Below are 26,516 nucleotides of genomic sequence, written 5' to 3'. Positions count from 1 at the left end.
TTCAGTTTTGTACTAATGTTTTTCTTATCCTTTTCATGACTTAATCAAAATGAGCATTCAAAAAGTTCAGTAAGAGGGGAAAACTGCTTGTAGGTCACACTCCCAAGTGTTTTGCTGATCTGTAGCAAAGAAAAACAAAGACTTTGATCTGTGCTTTCTTGGCCTGTGCAATTGCACCTTGGTTTCTTTCATGTAATTTAAACTCTGGATTTGCTACTTCATTATTTTATTTGATTGTGCAACACAAAATGAATGAAATCATACATGTTTTGAGCTGATTTTTTAAAGTTGTTATTTCAGTAACAAAAACTGGGTTTCTGTCCAAGGGACTCTGAGTTTTTAATTAAATGAAATGACCTACGAAGGAGGTGCCTTGATGAATATTGTGTTTGGATGTTAGCTTCTCAATACATACTCTTATCCCAGACAATAAAAGTGTCTTCAGGCATGTCTGCCTGGTTTATTACAGGCACTCTGAAAATTAGACAGAGAGATAACCTTTTTGTTATTTAGGTTTAAGAGTTTGAGCGAGGTTGAACCATCTTTTAAGACTAGAGTGTTATGATAGTTTGAGACTCCTGTGGAAGCTGCTGCAGGTACAGAGACTGTCCTTGGTTGTAATTATTCTTCTGAGGTTTATAGGGCAGCCCAGCAGTTCTCTGCATTCCCCTTGCTGGAAGTTGCATTGTACCAGTGCCAGTGGAAGGGGACAGTTGACTTCTTTTTCTCTAAATTTCCTGGATGTAGTTCTTGCATCTGGTGTGTTTCTTCAGGAACAGCGTCCCAGAGAAGGCTTTTAGACTCAATGTGAGCTACTGCATGGCAAGCATAACACATAGGCTTTATCATGGGCTCTTCCAATAAGTTCAGGTTACCTTGGGTAAGTTGCTTAATGTCTTCATGCTTTTGTTTCCTCTCCTGCCCTTTGCCCTTTTTTGTTAGTTGGGATGCTATCTTTTACTGAGCACAACGGAAAGCTCATCTTGAGTTGGTCATCCAAGTATTATTGTAATGCAAATGAAAAAGAGGATTCTTTTTCCTCTTTGGTTGAAGAACATTGACCATGAAAGGCACTAGTGTTCTTTTGTTTCTACTGCTACATTTTTAACTACCAATCTTCCTCTTGTTGGCTCTTATTTTGGATCAGAAAGCATCTACTTTATGGGAATGCCTCATACTTCCAGTTGTTGATCAAACTGAGAGGATGAGGGAAGAAAAAACAGAAAGTGAGGTTGAGCTGGTCTGATTAAAATTTAAAGATTATTGTTACTGAAATAAAGGGAAACTGAATGTTTCATTTTGGGTCAAATGCAGTGTTTCTGATGTGTCAAAATAATTATTCTGATGTATGTGAAGCTAATCGTGTCGGCATTTTCAAAAATGTGTTGGTTTCCCCTTGCAAGGGAAAGTGAAGTTCCTAAATCAGGGCCAGGAGCTAACATTCCTCTTTGTTCACGCTTGAGCTAAGGGCACCGTGCAGGGTTTTCATTCCTGGCTGTGGAGCCAGCTCCCAGCACTCAAATGGCAGGCCACTGAGCAGCCACCATCCTGTATCTGATTCAGAGCAGGAACTGAAATCAGCATTTCCATGATTTCTCATGTGGTGCAAGAGCATTGCAAACAGGATCATGTAGATCCTCCACAGCCAGGAGGGACCAGGGTCAGTGGGTAAAACCAGGAGCAGTGGTTTGCAAATCTAACATAAATTTGGGAACAGGCAGGTGTTTATTATAAGAGCTTGAGAATGTCATGTCGTGGAAATGTTTATAGTTTATTCTGGAACTGCTGGAATAAACTGTTAAGACTTTTTTTTTTCTTTGTGTGCTGTTCTGCTGAACTTGAACCAAATAAGCCCAAGAGTTTGAAAATGTTTTTTTCTTTTGTTGGGGCCAAAGCATTTGGCAAAATTCATGTTGTTGTTTTGGTCACTCTGAAGTACCAGTTTTGAAAAAATGAACTGTCTGAAACAAAAGCTGAAAAATATTAAGTCTGGTTCTAATCTTATTGAGAAATACCAACTGTCTTTTCTAATAGGTGTACATTTTATAATTTAATTCAGTGGTTACATGAATTAAAAATAAGACTTAGCATAAAATTTCGTGATAATATAAAAACCCTTTCTTTTCATCTCCATCTCATTTCCTTGACTGTGGTACACACAGCACAGTAGTCACTGAATAGTAACAGTAGTGAACTGATTATCATTCACAAAGTAGTTTGAGACTGAAGAGTTGGAAATAGGGAGTGGGAATGACATTTATAGTGTCTGCTGTGAAATACTCACGGAAATCCACTTCTTCCATAAATATTAATTTGACGTTAGTTTAGGATTTAATAAGTGGAATTGCTCAAGATGATAAAGATGCTTTATTACATCTAGATAGCCTTAGGAAATACTTCTGTCTGCCATTTAAAAAAAAGGTATGAAAAAGATGTGAAAAGGTCTTAAGTTAGGAAAAGTAAAAGAGGATGAAGTTAATTGGTGTTTAAAGCATATAAAGTAGGACCAAATTTTTCTTCTACATTTACATAAATGGAGTCAAAGCCCATTCTGAATGCCAAAGGAATGTACCTTGATTTCTTTCCAGATTTGTCAAATGTTTTCAAGACACCTTTGCTCTGAGTTTAAAAAAGCCCATGTGCAAAATACAGACTTTGTTTTACTGTAGCACACATCAAAATGCTTTAACTGAGAAGCCAAAATAACTCAGAGGTGACCTTTTGCTTCAAGACCTGACTGCTATAAAGGCAAGTTACAGAATCATAGAATCCTTCAGACTGGAAAAGATCGAGTCCAACCATTAACCAAGCACTACCAAGCCCACCACTAAACCATGTCCCTAAGTGCCACATCTACCCATCTTTTAAATACCTTCAGGGATAGTGGCTCCACCACTTCCTTGGGCAGCCTGTTCAAGTACTTGACAACCTTTTTGGTGAAGAAATGTTTCCTAATATCTCATCTAAACATCCTCTGACATTTATCCTTTTTTGGATTTACTTGTCCTCTCACCTGTTACTTGGGACGAGAGAACATTCATTGTTAAGAGGACCTGCAGATTTCCTGAAGTGAGTTTCCTATGAAAGGAATATTTCCAGAGAGAGGAATGCTTCCAGAACTGTTCTTCATTCTTTATTTCCTTTTGTTGCTTTTTCTTGACACGTTATTTTATGGTATTCTCCAGGTCATAGGTTTGTTGTCATAGTGATGATACTCATCTTTGTAAAATAATAAAATTATTTAATTTCTGACAGCAGGAAGAGAAAGTAGATCAAGTTGTTGATATGCAATATCATAAGCATGCTTCTTGGCAGGAAATTTGTAGAGATAAGTCTCCTAACAAAAACCAGACTTTTATCTTCATGAGGAGATTTTAAAAAAGGTTAAGACTGTTTCAAGCTGTTGTTTACTTTTCTATTCTACAACCACGACTACTTTTTTTTTTTTTTAAGGCACATGGTACTGCATGTCCTTTAAAAAGAAAAGCAGCCAAAAAAACCCCAAACCAACCCAAAGACCTAAAAATGGGAAGTTAAAATGTTCCCTGCAATATTCCTTGGTAACTATTTTGGTTTGACATTTTAATTATAGCCTAAAGGCCTCAACATCACTTTAAACCTGGTATTTATATATAGCAGGGAGTTGTCTTTACTCCCAAGAGCTTGTAGTCCAAGAGAACAGACAAAGCAGGTGTTTGAAGCAAAAATGTGGACTGGATTCACTTCAGCTGAACCTGCACACTCAATACTGCCAGTCCTGACTTGTGTCATAACCTCCTAGTAGTGCAAGGTGCAGTTGATCCTGTTGTCGTAGATAAATGGTTTAAACTTGTTTTCATATGATTAATTTGTTCACTGTACAAGGCAGGCAAAGCTGGCTCAACCAGGGGATAAGTTTGTCTGAAAATTAGCTGCTTATTGTGTTCTAGTTGTACAGATTTTGCCTTTTCCCCTGGACTTTAACCTCTTCTTGCTGGACCAAAGACTTTTAAGGGGAGATTTTATTGCAAGTCCCAGTTAAAATAACTCAATCTTGTGAGAATGTGCAAGAGAGGTAACATCTGCAGATTGCTCTGTGAGAAAGACCCTTCCAGCTATCCCTAGGAAACTTCTAGTACAATGGGAATGCCTGGAGGGGTATTCTACAAAGACTGTCCTTTTTAGCTTTTGAATTTATAATCACTCTTGACTTCCAGCATATAACAGCTGGGAAAAGTTGATCTTCTTCAAAACTCTGGGAGAGGTTCCTCTGAAAAGGTAAGAAATGTGATGATAGGAACTTCACTGTGAAACTGCAGTTAAAGACAAACCATTTATATCCTCTTGAAGGCAGCTACTGAGCTAGTTGTGAACACTCTCCTTACTTAGTTTGCTTTGAAATAAGACTAATGTGACTTGGCTACACAAACATCACCTTGCAGGAGAACATGCCTTTGTTGTCAGTGAAGAGCAGTGGTCGGTTCCTTCACCACGGAGCCCAGGGTGTGATGTCCTGCAGCACTCAGGTCATTGCAGTGGCTTCTCCCTGCAAGCATTTAACCAGTGAGTTCCAGTTGCTGTGTTGCTCCTTTACTCCTGAGTGTAGTATTCATTGTTACCAACGTGGGAGAAGGAATTAGATGGTTGCCATTTTATTGTGAAGTTTAATTTTCTTATTTTTTTTTCATTTAGGGGAGAAAAAGAAGTTTTGGGATTAGCTGAGTTGTATTTTCAGGAAAAAAATGAGCCTCTTGCACATTCCTCTCAGCTGTGAAACATAGTTGGCTTGTACCCTCTGTGTATCCTGGCTGTGAGCTAATGATCTCTGAAAACACTGGGGAGCAACAGTTACTGAAGGATCAGAAATCCCAGCAATGCCTAGTTTGGTCCTTGACTGATTGTTACAAAAAGCTTCTTTATAGAAATTTGAAAAGGCTGTATTCCAGAAAGTAATTTGTTACATTGCTTTATCACATGGTACTAATGAATGCTATGAACTTGATACATTTTTGGTTGGCATATTGGTTTTTTTCTGGGTTTGCTTCCCCTTCCACCTCCACAGTAATCTGGATTCAGATATATTTGAATTTAGCTATTTAGGTAACTTACTTCTCTCAGAACATCATCTTAGCACAAAAATGAAAGTAGAAGCCATTTAGAGGTAAATGTAGATAAACTATAGTGCAACAGGTGAGTAATTCCTTGTTTGGGCAAAGTATAAAAATATCCATAACTTCTGTTCTTTCAGTTTAATAATCTGTTAAATGATTTCATGATCCACTTAAGATATGCATGACTGAATTATTTACAAGAGGAAAACCCTGGGGACAACGTGGCTCAGAAGTGGGCCTTTTATCTCTAGGTTGAAAGTTCAAATTCAGTCTGGTTTGGAAGGCTGTTCTAGTGTATGGTAAATGGGATAGTCAATGCTGTCATATGGCTAAATCCTAGACTTACAGCAGGGTTCCCAGGCATCCAGGAGAGAGCTGATGATGGCTGGGACACTGAACACTTTGCTTCTCTTTCTATTTGGGGTGTATTGCCTTGGAATATTACTGGGGCAGTAATTTTAACAATTCCCACTGCTGTAGCAATGTAACTTGGTTATCAGTCCAGTCAGAGCCCAGCAGCTGGAGGAGAAAGACATGCTCTGACTGTCATCACATACACCCAATCCTTGTTTGGATAAAGTAGCAAAACGGTATTTCAACTGTAACTGAAGGTGGGTTTTACCTTCCCATTTATACTGCTCTACTTTCTAGCCTGCAGATTAGTTTTAAGTTCTTAAAAGCATTTGTCAAGTAAAGTCTGAATATGAAAACCTTTTAAGGGCCTCCCTCTTCAGGTAAATTGGCTGAGTATGGTGTCCATGCATGATGCTTTTAGTTTTTCCCCAGATTAAGCTTTTTTTTTTTCATTTGTGTGTATACATGTGGTAGTCACACTCATGCTTCTTTTTTTTTGTAGTGCTTTGATATCAATCTTTGTGGAGGCAAAGAGAATATTAAGAGGTGGTAGAAAATAACTGTTACTATTAATCTTGTGCTTAATAGTTAAAATGACAGGGAGAGCCAGATGAAATAGTTAGCTTTCTTCCAATTATGGCAAGATAAAACTTTGAGCAGTGTCAAGTAGTAGAGAATACTACAGCATTCAGACCTTAAACACTGATCAAGAAAAGGCCTTGCTATTACTCAGAATGATTTACCATCTGCTAGATTTTAATCTCTAGGTGTTCCTGTAAGAGTGCCATCAAAAATTTGGCAATACACTTGTGATTGCAGGGTTCTGTATCTTTTTTTCCCCTTGCAAATTAACTCCTTTAAAATAAAACCTAATTAAAGTAACACTAGGGTGCTAGTCCAATAATATCCTGTGCTACTTCAGTACCAGGTTGACATGTAGTAATGAATTAATTAAATTCTTTGGATTTTATAGCCTGTACAACATGTGCTGGTTTCCATTCATGCATGCTTTATGAATGTAATGCTGTGGGTGTTAATGAGTTCATATTATTGTGCGTCTTGTTAAAATCAGGTATGCTAGGATTTCTTATGCTAGGACAACCACTTTAAAAGCAAGACCCAAAAATCAATGATTCAGTTAAAAAAAAAATACATTATAATCGTATTTAAGTTTAATTTAAAAAAAGGGAAGTCCCAGATTAAGATAGAAGGTATTTCCTTTGTTCTTCTTGTTCTACTCTTATAGGAATTAGGCAAGACAGTGGACTAAAACATTTACTCTAGTCTTAAAACCCAACCAAACACCCCAAAATGAACAAAAACCCAACCAGTTTCTGGAGACTACTGCTGGTTTTGGGTGGAGACCAAAGAAGAGGAAAGAGGTCTAAGATGACCCATATCTTGAACATGGAATGAAAATGTTAGCATTGACATTTTGTGCTTTTTTTTAAACTAGATTAGTGGAGAAAAAAACCATGACTTGAGCCATAATCACAGTTTGTAGGCTTGGATGCTTTAAAATTGCATGTACCTGTTAAAATAACCGAGAATGAAGAAGGCAAGGATTTACACAGATCAAAAGGCCTGTTAAGTAGAAAAGGTCTATAGCTTTCTTTATTGTAGAGCTGAAAAATGGTATTATTGAGATAAAAGGAGTTGACCTGCTGCTGGTTGCAATGAAAGGTTTATTGACTTTTCACAGACATCAAGTAAGTGTTCACTTGCTTTTTAATTTATTGCCCTGCTGATGAGCAGAAGGGGCCTCTGTCTCCCAGTGGAAAACCCAGGCAAGCTGTCTGAGTGCCTGGTAGTGCTGGGCTCAGCCAGCAGCCCCCCAAAACCCAATTCAAAGCCTGAGTAATCAAAGTACAGCAATGGTCCTGGGCCATCAGCATCCTTTGGATAAGTCTGTCTTAGCAAAAACTTGTATTAGGAAGGTACTGTTTCTGAGAATTCCTTTACCCATTTGAAAGGAAGCAAGTGGGAGACCAAAGCAGTCAAGTCTACTTTGCAGGACGGCAGCCTTGCTTTTCCAGCTGCAGCTCTCTGGCCCCATGAGCTACCTCTTTTGGTGAAGGTACATGGCATACTGGCACTGGCCCAGCACTCTGGAACTGGCATAAAACAAGTCTAGAAGAAAGCTTTAGACAGAACAGAAATGTTACAAGTAATCCTATTGCTGCACTTTATCTGCAAATTTGTCTTGTGTGGGAGTGGCCCTGCTGGTCACGGGAGAAGATAAAACTGAGGCATTTTGTGTACGCTCACTTGTGTATACAGAGACCTGCATCAGGTGGTTTTTCCATGTTTGGTGATGGAGTTTCTGCCAGATCATTTGGCACACATTTAATCAGGGATTAAAAGAGAAAGGAGATGTCCTTGAAAAAACTTAAGCAGTTACGAAACACTTTGAAGTTGCATTGCTGTTGCTTTCTTCTTTGATCTCCAGATGAACCAGTCGTTTTTATTCCCATGCTTGCGATTATTAATTGCTTTTATATTTAGTGTTTTAAGGGGGAACACTGTTTTACCTTTTGATCAGCAATGAAAATGTTGGGATCCCATCAGTTTGCTCCAGAGCGATAGAACTTACTCAGGTGATGTGATGGTGAGCTTTAGATTTTTTTTTCTAGAGAGTTGTGGCACTTGTAATGCTGAATCCACAACTTACCCTCTGTTCCTTCTCCAAGGTTTTAGCCTTAAGATTGTTCATTACAATACCTTATTGTAAGGTATTACAATTTGTATTTATTTTGTCAGTGATAGGGACTTCCCCACAGTGAGAGAACTATGGAAATATTCAGATTCCTCATGTACGGTTAAAAGAAGTGGGGGAGGAAGATGTTACTCATGTTCTCTGCTGCATTGGTTTGTTTCCTGGGTCCACCATAATGCACACTTGCAGTATAAGTCTCAAATATTTGCAATGTGAAAGGATTTACACAGTTTAGCACAAGGATCCAATTTTATAAACAGTTCTAGAAACCAGAACAGCAAAGTGAAATCTAGTTATTGTTTCAATCCAAACACTAAGTGTGTTTTATAGAAATCAATCCATGCAGAGAAGGAATGGAGCTGCCATCCAACCCAGTAAAATTTTGTCAAAAAAAAAAAAAAAGAGGACAGTGTTTTTTGAGATTCCCTTGCTGTCACCCAGACTACTGACTCAAAATGATACACAGTGCCTACACTCTATTTGGAGCAGCTTTGAACTGGCTGTAGACTTGGGCAAGTATTTCTGTAGGGATACACTTTAACATTTGCCAGTTTGAGAGCTGCAACCTTATTTTTATAACTAAAATGTGAGATTACGAGGGTGGTAAGGCACTGGGATGAGTTGCCTAGGGAAACTATGGATGCCCCATCCCTGAAAGTGTTCAAGACCAGGTTGGATGGAGCTTTAAGCAACCTGGTCTAGTGGGAGTTGTCCCTGCCTGTTGCAGGCAGGTTGGAATTAGGTGATCTTTAAGGTCTCTTTCAGCCTAAATCGTTCTGTGAGTCTGTGATTATTTTTTTTAAGTCATCACATCACTTAATGAGCTGTGCTTAGATTTGGTCTTCCTACTCTGAATTTATAGTTCTTTGAAGTGATTTTTTTTCCTATTTGGAATAGAAGTGAATATTTCTGGTAACATTTTTCATGCAAGCAATGCAGTTCACTTTGATTGTGGTGCTTCAGAGCCAGTAAATAGTACTGGCTTTTCTTTGCAACAGCAGAATGCAGCAGTCGGGGCTGTTTGCCCTGAATTGTAACACAGACTGTGGGACTTGATAAGAAGACACTGTGTGGGAGCAAGATAAAATTATATCCTTGGAATTATACTAAAAATACATGTGTGAAAGCAGTGTTTTCATGGCACAGTTTGATTTAACCTGTCCTTGAAGATATCACACCTCCTTTTGCCTGGTACTGTTTTATCTTTCTTCACAGACGACCGACGTATGGGGAAAATAAAGCACAGTAATAATGGCCAATGTCCTGTGTATCTGAAGCTTTGCAACCAGCAGTTGCACAGTGTTTATAACCTCAGGCAGTGCATGATTTTTGTACTTATCCCTGCTTGTCAGACCAGGATTCCCACTGGGGATAAGGGCTTGTCCAGGCTTTTCTCTTAGGAGCAATAGAGAACATAATGTCTGTTTTACAGAGCACTTGCTGGAGCGTTTTCTCTATACCTGTGTTCTAAAAATGACAGCTGGCTCAAAGTTAAGATAGTGTTATGGGAACCAATAGGCACAGGAACACTCCAAAATAAACATAGTTTTTGTTTTGTACTTAAAAAAAAAAAAAAAACCAAAAAAAAAACCAGAACAAAATTTCATTAAAATGTTTGCTACATGGAACTTGTATAAAAATCAGTATGAGGTAAGAAAGGTTTGACTCCTTCTCATCATAAATCAAGGTGTACAGGTTGTTTACTCTCTTGTCACCATTATACTCAGGCTGTGGAATCCTATGTATTGTAAGTCTTTTTCCAGGGTCTTGGGACATATGTGAATTTGCTTTTAAACATTGAGCCATCACCAGTATCCATTTAATCTGGGAGAGGGAGGAGAAATCTACACATCTTGCTCTGGCCTTACATCTCTAGAACATCTTTTATATCCAGATTACCTTGTTTTTTCTTGGCTAAAAATGAATAGGCTCATTTTTTGAGAAAGAGCATGCTCTAAGTCAGCTCACAGAATCAGGGAATATGCTGAGTTGGAAGGGACCCATCAGGATCATCGAGTGCAACTCCTGGCCAGAGCTCAGTGCTTGGAACTCAATTACTTTTAGTAGAGAAAAGAGTTCAGTCCTCTGATTGTGGTTTGTTGTTGCAGTCAGAACCTGCACTACCTGAAAGCAGGAAAAAAGCACCAAAATGCTGGAGTGAGTTTATGGGGAAGAAGATGCTACTTCTGGCTGTCTGTTGTAGCATGAATCTCTTCAGGGATTCATGTAACCAGCACCATGAGCTGAAGAATTAAAGACAATGTTTTACTGCAAAACTCTTTTAGAATAAAATTGGGTAGATGGGGTTATGTGACGCTGCACAGGTTTTGGATGGTCAAGTCAGATACACCTTGTGCATTTTAACTAGTAACAATAAACACATCATAGCCTAGGCTTGGATTATATGATCTTCTAAATGGAGCTAATAAATACTTTCTGGACAGCAAAACTATCTTAAGATCATTCAAAAATTATACTTAGTTTTTGATATGAAATAGGTGTTAATACTAAGCCAGATCTTGGATTTAGACATCTGCAGTAGAAGTGGACCCAAGGTCTAGAAAGTGTTCAGAGGAGGTGCTGTGTGGGGGTTGTGAGGGTGACCAACCAGTTTGATTTGTAAGAAACACTGCTGTGGTAAGACAGATTGACAAGGAGTCCTGTATATACATGGCCCTTCTGTGGGGCTTCTCAGTCACCCCCAGCCACTGTGCATGATAAAGACTATGGCTAGCACTAAATGAGTGTAGTATTCTTGAATGTCTCTTAATCTGCAAGAAGGGTCCAGAGTTTGGTCTGATCTGCACCCAAGGAAGGTTTCCCATGGCTTCATCTGGCTTTAGCTCAAGGCAGTGAGGTTGGAGGGAGACACAACTGTTCCTTTCCTTAAACAATTTATTAACAATCTTATTATATTCTTTCACTTTATTTTCTTGTTTGCCCTTTCTGTAAGGGAAGCTCTGTTGCTGTTGAAATACTTCTTGAATGCTAATAAGAAAGAGTAGGATTTGCTGGTGTATCTCTTTTTTCAGTTTGATTTTGAGTTCCTATTCCTCTGTTCCTATTCATCCTCCTTCCTCCTCTGCTGTAACCACAAAGCAGTGAGTCTTCAATGAAACAAAAATTAAAGATTAGAGAGATTAGAAGGCAGCAATTATTCAAAGCCTTTCTATGAGAGCTATAATAAAATTGATAATCCTTTATGTAATGTACTGTATCCACTGAAGTTGTTCCTTTAAATAAGGAAATGGGCTATTACTGTCAGAATTTGTCGTGCATGGTGAGATGCTGCGAATTTGGATGAACCCAAATGGGTCAAGGCTGTGATGCAGTACTTCCAGGGCTATAAAACTCATGAGAACTATATAGAATAGGTTTCTAAATGTTGTCCCAGAGTGAGTAGAGCACATATTCATTAGGTGGAGATGGAAACAGACCTTCCAAACTTCTATTTTCATCACTGAGCTGTGTTATTTGATTTTGCCCCAAGCAATGGTTGTCTTGCCTGTTGTGGCAAGAAGTGCTAGATCAGGAGCTGGTGGAAATCAGGAGTGGATGGCCTGAAACTGCTGTGGGGAGCGAATGCTTGTTGGGCTTGACTGTTTAAAAACACTGTAAATGTATTTCAGTAAAGGAACAGTCAAAGCACGATCCATTTAAAATAAACTATTTAAGAAGTAAATCTTCCTGCCTTCACCACTAGTCTGGGCTGCAAGTTGTGATGGCAGTAGCCCACGGGACAAAGGGGACTGAGGGGCTGGCAGTGATCAGAGCTGAGAAGGGCAGGGAGTTGGAAAGAGAGTGGCAGGCTACCTTCAGCTTTCCTGGAAGGACAAAACAAATTTGGGGTGAGGAATAGGCTGCCTTCTTGTTGCCTTCTCTTCCCTGTTTTTTCTTTTTGCTGTTCTAGGTGAGTGAGTTTCTTAGGCTGAAGACATGATTTCAGCCAGGGCAGCACGTGGGTCACAGACACCCAGTTCATGGACTTCTAAGGGATCTGTTGAAAAGAAAAGCGAGTTTCCTTGTCAGACTAAAATACACTTCAGAGCACTTCATGCTGCCACTAGAAAAACACAGGAGCCCAGATGTTAAGACATTTGAAAACCACCATTTATACCCAGCTGTTTCACCTGCTGCTTTCCTATCAGCAGCCAGAAAGCACCCTTTTCTGCTTCAGTGAGCCGTGCGTCTGGGAGAGGAGTGGATATGCCATTTCTGCTGCTCCCTCCTCCTTGTCATCTGAATAAATCTGTTCCTCTTGCCAAGGGGCTGAGTGGGGCACATGCCAAGATGCAATCAGGTTTTGCTTCACAGGAATAAAAGATCAATCTGACTCAGCACTTTTATTTCTAACGATGTGCTTGCTTTCTCCACCCCCTTCGGGCATCTGGTTTATGCTCTAAGCAATGGGATAGCTCGTATTTAGACTTAATTTCTGTGCTTGTTAATTTAGCATTTAAGATGTTTTAAAAGACCTGTGTCAAACTTTAACTTATTCCACAGGCTGAGAATGACTGGATTGTGGATGGGGTTGTAGCTACTGGTACTGCCTTTGATTCCCTGCAGAACAGGAGAGGTCATTCAAAAGCTACAGTAAATGTTGAGAAGCCTGAAGCTTAATTCCTGATAGATTTCTTTCTCCCACATTCTGTGCCTTTTGAAATTCCAGTTTTGCTAGGAGTCATAATTATTTGCCAACTAGTTTCATTCACACCAGGAAGCAGCAGGGGAACTGAAGTCAGAATGTGGCTCCATTCAGAGCTCTGCCCTGATCCTCCTGAGACAGATTCTGGCACAGCTCATCATGTCGGAGGTAGTGCCTGGCTTTTCATGCTGGCAGTTGGAAACTATCCAGCAGCTCTTAAGTGCAGTGTCCCTGAGAAACACCTTGTTTGTCTGGGGTCCTGCCTTAAGTTTTTGAAATATCCTCTTGCCATCCTAAATAATCTTATTGAATCCCAGGGTGAAGTTGACTTTTCTTCAGTACCTTCTCTGCACAGTAACAGAAGAGTCAAAGGCATCTATAGCTGACTAACAGTTTTGCCTTTTGCTTTTGGAGTGCTTTTTGGGGGGAGTGGGGAGGTGAGAAGCAGAGCCTTTTCAGAGAAGGATCAAAAATTAAATTAAGTGAGGTGGTTAGTTTGCAGCTTTTACTTTCTACTTCTGATGACTTCCTCATTGTCTTGCCAGTTTGGTTGTCATGATTTTGCAGTTGCAAGATACAGTGGAATGTGTTGTATGATCCAATTCAATGTTTACTTGGTTATAACAACAGTTTGTCTTTGACTCTGAAATCCCCATTGTACCATAATGTGCAATAATGTCTGGAGAAGAATTAATCATGAGAAAAAGGATGCAAAACCAAAACCCCTGGAGGACAGAACAGACCAAATCAATCCATGGTGTGGTTTTTATTTGCTAATTTTTTCTGTGTTTATTTCCTCTTTCCTTTTTTATTTTCTCTTTGTGGTTTGACAGAAAATGTTAGCATGGGAAGGATCCAATTTTAACAAAGGTCTGAGTTGTTGCAAGGCAGTTGTAAATGTAGTGTGGCCAGCACTTGTGGTATATTTTACACAAAACACTGTACCAACCATTTCTTCCTTAGTGTGCAGGCCCTTTGTTTTTTGGAGTCTGCCTCCTTTCTTATCATTGCTGATTTAATTTCACAGGCTGTACTAAACCCCCTTTTTTGTTTAAAAATATCTTAAGGGGTTCAAATATTAATGTATGATAATTCTATTATACATCATCTGAATAATGCATCTCTGACTCAAGTTTGTCCAGGTTTGTCTACGGAAGCAATCAAAAAAACCACATTTCTTCCTAAGGGCTCTTGTGTTCTAATTTAAACACAGTACATAGCAATTTGACATTTTATTGAATTATATACAATCATGTAGGCGAAGCTGTATCTCTTGTGCATGTTTTCTGCAGTCCCCTGAATTTTTTTTTCTTAGAAAACCCTCCTCATTGTTCACTTGCAATTGCAAATAGCTCCGCTGCTATAGCACCCAGAGGTGCTTCAGTAAAACCAATAGCTACTTGTTAAAAGATGACCATAAATCAGTAGGTCTCTGGAGTAGATTTAGTGGCTTGGCTATATTCCAACTGAAATTAAAATCACAGAATTGCCATTAAGTTTATTAAAAAGGGATGTTGTGGAGATGAGAAGAAAAAAAACTGAACACATAAAATGTAGCCAAGATATGAGAAACTGCTATTATTAAAACATAAGTGCTTTGCATCCTACATTGGTAAGTAATTATTGCCCGAAATAGAAGTGCCAGAGGCTTCCACTAGTGCATTAGGGGCTTTCCTAACATTGATTTTTACAAGATACTGAGCTACTGCACTAAGGAGCGATTGTAGAAGAGAGGGAGGAAAGGTAATGCAGGTTATATTGTGTGACGCATGGATTACTAACAGTTTTTGGATATGACACAAAAGGCATGGCTGCTGACAGCACTCTGCTTCAGCCAGTCTCAGGTGCACATGCTGCTGCGCTGGGTTTTGCTTACCACACCATTACCATTTTGAGGGACAGATTCTCAGCTGCTCTGTTTGCTGGAGTTGGAATTGCTCAGAGCAGAAAAGAGTCTGTTTAGGATTTCTGGCCACGCTAAGAAAAGTGAGGAATAGTCCTGGTGGCAGACACAGGACAGTGTTCAGCAAGAGGTGCTGAACACAGGCTGTGGAGCCCTCTGTGTGCTGTGCCTTGCAGGGAGCAGTTGTGGGCTCTCTCCTTGAAGATCTGGGTGAACACAGCTGTGCACTGAGCAGCAGTGAATCCCAGGCTTCCCATCTTCTTCCCTGCTGCTCGCTTGTGCTGGCAGAGCTGCAGAGTGATGGGTGCTGCTGATGTGGGCTGAGATTCTCAACAGTGGTAAATGAGGAAGTCTGGAAAAGCACATCAAAATGACTGTGGGGGACTTAATGATTTCTAGGTAATGGTGTTGTGAAGAATTGATCTGCTTGCACTTGCGCAGAGCTCGCTGGAGTAATACGAGTGCCTCATGGTGAGGGCAGAGGAATCCCAAGTGTGGGAATACTTGGATTATATAGCTTGGGTTGTATATACAGATGTCACTGAGAAGGTGTTATTGTTGTACAGGACTTCTGCAAAAGTCAGTCAGTCTGGAGTGGGGGTGACCTGCTGGTGGGGTAACAAGAGAAATGTTTTAAGTGAGGAATGACTGTCGACCTCCACATGTGGTGCTTGATCTGTGTTGGAAGGAAATACAGACATCTAGACTGGGAGCTGTTGTGTACCTTCTCCAGGTCCTCAGTCTGGTTGAGGTTTCCAGCAGCCTCGAGCAAGCACGAAGACCTGGCTTCCAGGCTGGTACATCAGAAACAAGACAGCTTGCAGACCATAGCATATTGACAGGAATTGCAAATGCATTTAAAGATGGAGAAAATAGCAAAATATGACAGCTTGAGACATGAGAAATCTAAATAAGAAACTATGAAATTCAGCCTTGTATGTAATCAAGCGTATTGTGTGGTTCTGTGTTTAGTAGAAGAAAGCCAAAGCAAATCCTTCGGTGGGGCAAGACACTTCACAAGCAATAGTGGTGAAGGAGACTCAGGTCAAAGTTAAATGAGAGTCTGCTTGTAAGGTACAGATCTGCTTTATAAAGCTGTGGTACCTGCATTTAAAATGCTGTTTTATTTCTGTGCTTTTTCAGTGTCAGAGTGACACGGACTAACTGGAAGGAGTTCAGATAAGAGAGCAATAAATAATTAAAATGCTGTAGGGGAGTCTGGAGGAAGAAGCAAGTACAGATTAAGTTTGGCAAATTGTAGACTATGGAAAGCTATAAATCCACACCCCTCTGAGAGTAATAGCAAGGAAGGGGGTGCAGCATTGCTGTGGGGTATGTGTGAGCAGATTCTTCTGACTGTTGGTTGTGGTGAAGTTCTGTAGGCCTGGGTCTGCAGGGCTCTGCCTAAACAAGTCAGACTGCAGGAGCAGGACCCGTGTGAAACAAGAACATGAACAATCATGAAGGCAACTAACAAGATGCAAAGCTCAGGGGATACCAGCTGCTAGAGAGTGAAATGAGAGTAATTCTGCTGCTTAAAATGGTTTAGCTTAGAATTAGGCTAGAGGAGCATGATAAAGTGCCAAATATTGAGCATAATCATGTGGAGGAGACGAGGATTAAAACCCCCCAAAAAGTAGAAACTGGGAGAGGCAGGAGATAGACTGTAGCCTTTCTTTTTAGTCTTTTGCATGGAGACGTGTGCAGATATGGCCCATCGTACTACAGGAAATATTACTTAGTGTTTTTTTAATTTTTGAAGGGTTTTTTTTGCTTGTGCTTTTGTGTGTTTGTTTTTATTGTTTCTTTACAAGCTAGAAAAGGGACAGAGCTAGATTGAATGCACAGAGCTGCAATTTCATTATTGAACTGAGCTATGCTCTCGCAGATTGAATGGACTTTTCCTTAGGAAAGTAATTAAGAAATGCAGCAGACTTGATAAAATAGTACAGTGATTTAAATCTGCTTTTTTCAAACTATTATGTTGCAGTAAATCTTGATTTAAATTAGCAATGTAAGTAATCTTGATGTTAAAACTTTCTCTGTGGAGACAGCAAGTCTTGAGGCAACCCAAGAGATTTTCTCTGTTTTGCATAAAGTCTGCCACTGGTAGGATTTTATTTGTTTCCTAACAAAACAAAGAAATCAAAAAATCCAACTCCAGAGCAAACGCGTTTTTGTGCCAACTCCAAAGACTGTGTTGGCTGCACTGATGCATATCCAGGATAGAGCCAAGGGCTGCCTGTGCTGCACCTGGGGAATCCTGCAGGGTTCTGCCTGCACCCACCCAGTCATCTCCAGTGATCTCCAGAGGCTGCTTGGGGACCTGCCTTCCACTGAGCTGGGTTACAGCCACATTATACCTCCTTCCTGCAAGGAACAGGGCTGGCATAGTCCCTAACATTGCACCCACGTGGCAAGGTACCTGCAGCTTCAGTAGGAGAAAGAGGAAGCAAGATCTCCTCTGAGAACCTCAGATAACCTGTGGTTTATTGTATGTATGTCTCTTACTTATTATCTGATTGTATGGAGAAACTAAACCAGTGCAGGAATCTTTCGTCTGGTAACACTGTACAGGGCTTGAGTAATGCTGCCTCACATGTAGGCTCCTACAATCTCTGCTCTGCTCCCCAGAAGGATATCTGAAGCTCAGAGAAGTCATCTCTTGCTGGCAGTCAAGGTCAAGATAATGAACTGCTTGTGTGATTGAAAAATGTCTTTTAGGACAGCTGGAGTGGAGCCGGCGAAAGCACGTGTTGAAGTGTATTTTCCTGCCAAAAGCAGTGACTCTTGGTTAACCAGCTCTACAAGGTAAGGCTGAGTCAAAACCTGTCCATTTTTGGAGCAAATTGCAACACCTGTCTGTCTGCCACAGCCCCTGCACTGTTGTCATGTATTAAGAATAAAGAGAAATGAAGGAGGGAGAGGAACAAACACTACCCCCCCCTCCAGTTTTGGAAAAGCAGAGAGAAGGATGGTATGAATCTGAACACCCATATTGGGTATTTAACTGTACAGCCTGAGATTCTGTACATACCTACTGTCAGTTTTACACAGAAATGAGACCTTATACTGTATATTTACCAGTTCAACTAAATGTAATGCAATCCACCACTACCTGGACTTCCCTGTATACTTGGCTGGGGGAAGAAGAATCAGAGTTATTGACTTTGGTCATCTGTCCCTTTGCTGAGGTTGTGAAGGAGATGTCCTGTGGGAACCTGACCTGTATAAAGTAAGTAGTATTACCACTGAAAATAAGTCTTAGGGTAACAGCAGTTTTGGGATCAATCTGGGGACAGTGTGAATGGGACCTGACAGTACCTCGAGACCCCTCCTCTTTGAAAAGCTTCCCAGTGAATGTCATGACCTAAAATGCCACCTCTTCAGATGACAAAAGTGGGGCTGCCCTGAGAACTCTGCATTGTTTCAAATGCCATTACCACTGAGGACAGTTGTCTGTGGTTTGAATCTGGAGGATGTTTTTTGGGGAACCACCTGTAGGTAACCTATGAATGTCTTCTGTGTCTGTGATGAGTATAGTGAGCGACAGGGTAAGAGTGAGGAGAAAGGCACCTTGAGGATATTGGGACACAGCTGCTCCAAGTCTCGAACATCTCAGCGTACTTGTGGAAATATTGGCAAAATCTTAAGAATGTGTATTGCTGCCAGCATCTAGTGAGAGCCAACAGTTCTGAGTTAGGCTGGATTGCATCCTGATGGCTTATAAACCAACACAACTCTTGGCTGTAACACGGCATGTAGATCCAGTAATCCATAAAGGTCACTGGGGTGTTACTTGTCCTTTATGTATAGAGGAGAACTCATTTGGCCTTTTCTGCAAGTTGCTTGTTTTTCTAACCTCCAGATCTAACACTTTCTCAGTTTTCTTATTTTAAAATAACAGTTGCAGTAATGATTATGTACATAGAGATTCAACAACTGGGATGTTGCAGAAACTGCATATCATTTATGCTGATAAATGATAAATCATTAATGGCTTGGGTTAAAAGAGTTTATATTGCTAGTTGCTGCTGTCTAGGGTTGTTTTTTTTTCCCCTCTGCTTTTTTATTTTTAAGGGAAGTGGCATATGTGAACTATGCAGGAGGTACTCCTTTTGTTTGTTCATACATTTTCTTCACATTCCTCAAAAATGGAGCAGTTAGATGACCTCAGGATGTTGTCTCACCCTGAAAGACTCTGTTGAGACTTCCAGTGTGTGTTGCTATTTGGCAATCTCTAACTTGTTTAGTGGGTGTAAAAAGTTCATACTGATGAAACTGCCAAGAATAAACTCAAGAACTTCAACATTTTTGTTTACTGTAACTTCTCATGTTAGGATCAGCTTTGTTCATTTTGGGTTGCTGCATATTGCCAAGGAGAAATCTAGGGATGTTGGAGTGTGTGAAATGTGTATTTTTAGGGTGTGTGTCTGTTAGGTATTTATAACAGATGTGTGTATTTTAAAGCATAAATGAGCGTGCTTTTTATTTAGATGCTTTGTTCAGTGGAAGAAAAATAGAAAAGGAAGATAATGTTGGCAGAGACCAGAAGTGAACAGGATTATATCACATTAAAATTTTACCAAATCAAGATTGGCTGCCTAAACAAATATTTATAATGGAAAAAAACCACCCTGTGCATGTTGGAACAGACTGTGTTCAGGTCTTTTTTGGATTTGCAAGGTGATTGAGGGGAAGGAGGAAGAAATTGTTTATGTACTCTATTTTGCAATTACTTTTACTGTTTTTGGACAGTGCAGGAAAAAATAACTTCAATGCAAAAGTTTAGGAATTTTGCTCAAAGCAAGTCCAACAGAAAATATTTCAGCTGCTTAGAGGCATAGGCATGGATACTCATGCCTTCATCCAATAAAGTAAGCATGTCCATAGTTTAAATGTTGTTGTAGAGTGTTTTAAAGTTATGCATATGCTGACGGAATCTGCTGGACTGGGGATTTCTGCCAACACAAGAAGTTTGAGGGAGGCCACATGGAGTGTAGCCCACCCACTGCTCTGCATTTGTTTGCGAGGAACCACAGTCCAAATATTTTCATTTGAGGGTACAGACTCCCCCAGATGAGAACAACTGTGCCATGGCATTTGCAGGATCCAAGTACATTGCACTCTGTCAGGGCTTTCACTGTGACTAAATGCCACTAAAGAGCTCTGGAGCTCTTGGAGGCAGCCAGGACAACTCCAAGGTTTGCTCAAGGATTAGCGCTTCCCATCCTTCAGCTAATGCTGTTAGCATTAAAAATGGCAAAAAAATCTCTTGTTTGCAGTGTCAGGTTGGAAAGGACACTTTATTTGCACTTTTTCTTTAATAAAGGGAATTTGTTAGTTCACATTTTGTATTTGAATAATTCAAACTATGCTTGTTGCTGAGATGTTCCTTACAATGTAGGTTTGTTTTAATTAGTGGTCAACTCAGAACTCAGTGGCCTGAAGGCATGAGCATTTACCTAATTTGTTTATTATTTGGAAAATGCCAAACAGAAATGATGTCTGTTTAACCTTATGAGTGATTTTTTGTTTTCCTCTTCCTGAAGCAATAAAATTTTTTACTTGTTGTAGGAATTCACAGGGATACATATGAATTCCTTTGGGGCCCATCAAAAGACAGAAGGTACCGGATTTTATTTTTATACAGGCAGTTCTTCTCTTACAATGAGAAGAACTTTTTAGAAGTATAACATTCAGGTTATTCTCATCAGGCTACTGGGAAATGAATAGTGATGTATTATTAAAAGAAACTTAAGTGATACTTTCTAAGTGAACATATAATTAGTTAACTGCAAGCCACTGCCTCAGTTACTTACTGATGAAAATGTAATAAAGATGCTCATTAGCACTGATGAGCCTTTAAAAAGATTTGAGTGACTGAAATTTATACCTCTGGGGTGGTTTACAGATATGCTCTTCTTTGGTTGAGCGCTGAGGAAAGCTATGCAGGGGTACTAAAGCTGTTCCAAGCATTAGTGGCCAGGTGGCTCCTCCCACAAGATGGATATGAAATATGAAGTCACTGTTTCAAAAGGAAACTTGGTGCTAAGTAAATGGTTACTGTCACTGAAAACACTCTGCTGAGGGAGTAGAGTCAGCAAACAAATGTCCCTTTTCATCCCAGGCAATACTATGTGTAGATATAACAATAGCATTAACAAAGTAACAATTAAATCCTGTCTTGGAGAAATCTCAGCTTTGGAAGAAAAGGCTTAATAATTTTTTTAGCCCACTTGCAACTCCAAGCAAGCCAAGCCGTGGCTATGGCACAATGACAAAGTAAGATGCTTCAAAGTGGAAAAAGGTGCAGCTGAACCCATGTGAGAGCTGCAGTTCTCTTGTTGAAGTTGTGCAGGGGAGCTGCAGTGCTGCACCCCAGGAGCACCAGGTGGCTGACGCCACTCTTTGCCCTCTGGGTGCTTTCTGCACTCTTAGGTACAGAAAATCTAGTTGTGTTGGTTTTAGCATGGTGTTAATCAGTTTTTCATCCTCAAAATTAGCATGAAAGGGAGTAATGCATGACAATGGAATTCTTTTTCCTAACTACATAATTTTGAGGAAGCATTTTCTATTGCAATTTACTCTGATGCAGTTCCAAATTTAGGGTAGCTAATTAAAAAAAAAAAAAGACAACAGAGGCTTTAAAACAGATTTCAACTTCCACATTTAAATAAGTCACTCAAATTGTGTTTGCTTTAACATAGACACTGGGGTGTCAAAAGGAAAAGAAGCCTTCTTGTGCCCTCCTATTTAATACTGCTCTTGATTCCATTGAAGAAAATCCTAGACAGACACAGCACATTTGTCACATAGCTTAAAAATGGTGCTGGAACATTTCTGTTTTGCTGATGGCACAATCCTCTTATGCTGCAACTTAACCAGTGTGAAAGCAAAACCATGCAGTACCCAGAGGACAGTGGGAATGGGGAAGGGCAACAACTCTTACAGGTTAAAAAAGTGTAAGATGAGGACAAGTTTCTTTCTTCTTGCAGTGTTGTGATTCTCTAAGCTAAACACGATGTCTTCCCCATCATGTGTGATATATTTTAATAGATACTTCTTCCATGAACTTGTCTGATCACTTTTGAACCCTTTTATGCTTAGGGATCTAAAGCATCTGGGCAGTATTACTGAAAAGCAATTAGAGAGCAGTTCAGTCTCATGCTTTCCAAGTGACTTGTACAACAGAAGGTAGTCATAAGAAAATGCCACTGACTGGCAACAATCAGTCTGTGATGCTGTGTTCATTCTAAGATATGAATGAGTGAAAAATGCAAGCCAACAAAAAGGGAGGTGGTAATGCCTAGATCCATCAGAGATGAGACCTCAGAAATACAGGGTAATAGATGACTTGGCTTATGTCTTTCCTTTGGAAAGGGGAAATTTTCTAGGATGTTGGGTAAAAGGTGGAATGTTTATTCATAGTAGCACTTCACATTCCTGAGGATATGTCTACTTGTGAAAATAGAGGTTATGGGATCAGATTTTAGGAAAAATACCTTCCACCTGCTCCCCAGGGCGTTCCAGAAGTGATGGGGGAATATCGTAGATAAACAAATGTTTCTGCTAGAAAGTGATGGTGTTTAATTTTAGCTTCCTTGAACTTCTTTTTTTTTTTAAAAAAAATTGTTTCAGAAACTTAAAGACTATTTAAAACCAATGTATATTGAATGAATTTCTTGCTGAAGTACAGAGCTACTGTGATGCTGCTGGTAGTGCAAAGAGCTCACTCAGTTTTGAGAAGGTTTAAGTAGATTTACAACTGTCTTGTTCATAGATTTTTTTTTTTTTCCCCCCATAAACTCCCAGCTATGCAGACCTGATTATTGAAAAGTCTTTGTTTTGGCAGTGTTTTCAGATAATTTCAAACAGGAAAGCAACTACATCCAGGTAGTTGTATTTGTGGAAGTTTATACAAGGTACGCTTTTGCTCTCATTACATGGTGTGGATCCTGTACAGGGCTTAAATTACAAATGGGTTCAAGTCTTTCTGTAGTTACTGTCCCCTGGCATTGCCTCGTGGTGACTGTGGAGGAGTGCAGAGTGTCCAGTGGAGATGTCTCCTCCTCCTCTCCACGCCAGGCCTGAGTTGTACTTGTGCACCAAAAACCCCAGGACGCTGCTACCCCCGCCCAAAGATCAAGCCCTGCTCTGCTGCAGCACTGCCTGTCCTGCTGGCTGGGCTGCATTCCCTGGATTTGGTAGGGTTAGCAAGCCTTCCTCTCTCTAATGCCCTATTCTTTTTAGTCGGCCCTCTGGGGGATGAAGAGTAAAAAGAATAATTAGACTTCATTAACAACTAAGAGACATGCTGCCAGTGCTATTGCTTGCTGGATTAAAAAGCAAATTAAGAAACACAATAGCAAGGCTGATGTGGTCACCAGATGTATTCTACCCAGTTCATCTGACAAATATAGTTTGAAGTGTTTGTCTAGTTATTCTTTCTAAGCAGCTATTTTTGGTGTACCACATAGTGCCATAATAAAGGCAAGCTCACTCTTTGTTTCTCTGCTTTATTGAACCTACCAGACTGTGAGAGCTTATCAAAGCTGTGGGTGCAGAGGTGTCTGCTGGCTCCGTTTAGATGAATCCTAGAAGAGAAAGCCCAGAGGAACAAGGTCTCTGAGAAGTATTTTTGGGGTCTTCTTCCCTAATTTCTGCCTTACCCCAGATCATCCTTTTGCTACCTTTTCTGACAGTTGCCTCCTTTTTCTGCGAAAAGGCTCTGGCAGCATCCCAGCTGGCTGTGTCCTTTCTGGGAAGCCCATCACAGAGACCTGCACACCATGATAACCAGTTAAGGGACGTAGCATGAATTTAGCACTGCACCATGTGGATTATCTGACTTGAGTCTCCCTTAGTTTGGGCATTCCCTGTAGACTTACCCAGTGAGTGCCTCTAAACTAGCAAAGCACACGTCAGTGCAAAGGTGATCACTGCAATTCCCCTGTGAGGACCAAGTTGTAGTTCTTGCAGAGGTTCTCCAAGCATGTAAAAGTTCTTGGCCTCAGGAGAGCTTATTTTGCTCTCCTTTGAGCATGTATTATATAAAGTATGGGGAAAGATGCTTACCTTAGTAGTGGTTTTCTGAACACTGCTTGAATTGAAATGCCCTGAAGGCAAAATGATAAAGTTTGAAGAAGAAAATCCAGGTCAGCCTCTGAGTGCTTGAATGCGTGGCTGTAGCAGATTTGGCAGTGACTTGTATGGTGCAGTAGGCACTGGAAGCATAGACTATTCATCCAGTACTGTTTCTATATTTAAAAAAAAACCAAAACCAAACCAAAACATGGAAAAAAGAAAAAAGAATACTGTTGTAGCGCCATAAATAGCTTCTACATCTTCTCTTGACTTTCCATACTGTTTGCCTTTTTTTTTGTGTGTGTATTCATGTTGACAGTATCTAAAGATGCATTTGAAACAGAGCCTAACTACTTACATTTTTATTACTTTAACCTTTGTAGTCCTTGTAGGTACTTATTGATTTCTTTTCTGTGCTCCCAATGAGTTTGATTTATGCATAAAACTGCAATTAAATACTTACACTAGTGCTTACAGAGCTTAGCTCAGAGGAAAAGTACAAATATTAGCTCAGTTTTATTTTTAAAGGCTTTCCGGATCATTTCTTCTTCAGGTCTAACATATGTTAAGAATGCAACCATTGAAAAAAGAACAATAGTTTCTTCTAGCTACAAAAATGAGGCATTGGTTTTGGTTTCTTTGCGCTTCCTCCACAAATTTTACTTGTGGATTCCCTGAATAATTATTTATCCACTTGATGTATGATATTTCATTTCAGTGACGTTGTTTAAAAATGTGAATTCTTGTTTATGGCATACGTCCTTTGGACAGGAGTTTACAGAGACTTCTGTAGATATTTGTTAGAAAATATTGACATATATAGGTGAAATAGCTTTTGTCAGTGATTCTTTGCTCCACTGGGTGTTATCCATTGTTCTAATTGTTCCTTATAAAATTGCATACTCTGCTGTATCAGAAAGCACAATGCATTTCTGGGGGCTGTTGGTTTGTGGCTGTTCCCCTGACAATAGGATTTTTCCTCATCCTCTTTTTGCCACATTCTGGCAGTTTGTGTTGAAAGGGCTGAACTGGGGGTGAGAGGCTCTCCCCCAGCCCACGTGGCCCTTTCTTTTTTCCTTACCTCCTGTGAAGATTACCCTGTCCCCTCTGGTGTGCTAACAGCTAATGACAAGCCCTGATGCTGACAGAAGCAACGTGATCCCCAGACTGCAGTGCCAGCTGCTTTGGAGTTGGGAAAAGATCCAAATGCTCAGAGCAGCCTGCTTTGCAACAACAGCAGTAGTATTGGATTGTTTCAGGGTCTGTTTGAGATGGAGGCTCTACCATGTGTGTAGATAAGAGGCCCAATGTGTCCATTCACATCTCTCATGCTTGCCAGCAGTTGCTTGGATGTGGCAGGTGATCCTAATTTTATCCAAGCGCAGTTATCTTAAGTTTTTCACGTTTTAGTTTTTAATTCTGAGCACCTCAGAATTTCAGGTTGCTTATCTAAAATGCAGGTTTCTGCAGAGTCAGACTGGCTCTTCAGTTCCTCCCAACTGCGCGTGGATCTGGCATCCAGAGATGTAAAACAGCAGCATCCAAAGTAAGAGGGCATCAGGCTGGCATGCTGACATGTGCTCATATGTCAGTGGTGACTGTGGTGAGAATGTGTGGTACGTATCACTGGGTAACAGGCAAGTGACCATCTCAGTGGAGAAGTGGGAAAAAGAAAGGTGACACACAACCATCTTCCACTATTACTGCTGATTGGTAGAATTTAGTTTGCTTGTCATATTGTATATATTGACTAGTTAGTTACCATAGTTATTAAAAAATACCGTCTTTGGGACTTTCTTTAAAGCACTTTACAGTTGTGGACATCACTCTCTGTTTTGCAGAGAGGGGAAATTGAGCAAAATGAAGATAACAGGCTTTTCTAAGGCCATGGTGAAACTAGAGGCAGGAGGCTTGTCAAGGTTATAGAGGCAGTCTGGGAAATCAGAACTGCAAATGTCAAAATTAAAAAAGCTCTTCCACTTTTTGCCAGTCCCTGAGGAGAGAATCCCACTCTGCATACAATGTCATGGGAGATGGGGGCAAAGGAAACCCCCTGCTCAAGAAACACCTTTTCCTGTCAGCACCATGCTAGTTTTTGTTTGCTCTGGAAACATTTGACTTTCCAGAAGCCACTGAGTGACTTAAGGGAAGAACATAATGTGTATGCTCTGTGAAAGACTTACCTGTGTTCAGGCATCTGGAAGATCTAATTAGGTCTTTATTTCTGGAATAAAAACCAGTCAGTAGGGTTGTCAGGTGACAAGGTGATGACAAGTTGTGCTTTGTTACCTTGTGGTGACTCAAGTCATGCATGTCACATCGTACTGCAATAGTGAAGGGCTTGGAAAGGCAGGCTTCATGTCATTGCTTTGTCTTGTGTGCTGAACTGGACATGAGTTCACCTTTGGTTGTCCAAAACGTTCTCTAAAAATGGGACCAAATGTGCCCTTTTTTGGGGGAGGTGGTGGAGTGGTGGTGGCTCTGTAGCTCTATATGTGTTTGGCAATGTGATATAATGATGTGGCTTGCTGGTGAAAAACAGAGGTAACAGGTATCCAAATGGAGATGTATGAATTCCAAGTGGCTGTTATTTTAGGGTTGGTGTACCCCTGAAACTGTCACCTCCTCTGACTTCCCAGTTTTTCCAAGAGTTGACAGCATTTTATAATGCATCCTACTGCCAAGTGAAACAGTAGAGACTAATGAAATGATTGCATAATG

At 40.2% G+C, this 26,516-nt stretch overlaps 1 protein-coding gene across 9 annotated transcripts in view; it reads left to right on the top strand.

Moving 5' to 3' along the window:
* Positions 1-26,516, top strand: part of PLCL1 (phospholipase C like 1 (inactive)) — a 192,964-nt gene that overhangs the window by 38,316 nt on the left and 128,132 nt on the right. The window contains exon 1 of one of the 9 annotated variants that reach the window (XM_051787066.1): positions 2-4,257. The exons of 7 other annotated variants lie outside the window; for them this stretch is intronic. The gene's annotated coding sequence lies outside the window, so the exon portion shown is untranslated. Of the gene's footprint in view, position 1; positions 4,258-16,389; positions 17,520-26,516 lie in introns of those variants that run through there. One more of the 9 variants, XM_051787067.1, reaches the window with a different exon arrangement.

This window comes from Manacus candei, unplaced genomic scaffold (assembly GCF_025592945.1).
Source record: "Manacus candei isolate 608988 ecotype Guabito, Panama unplaced genomic scaffold, ASM2559294v1 h1tg000023l, whole genome shotgun sequence".
NCBI lineage: Eukaryota > Metazoa > Chordata > Aves > Passeriformes > Pipridae > Manacus > Manacus candei.
Note: the sequence above shows the minus strand (reverse complement) of the source record. Positions and strands in the feature narration are given on the sequence as shown.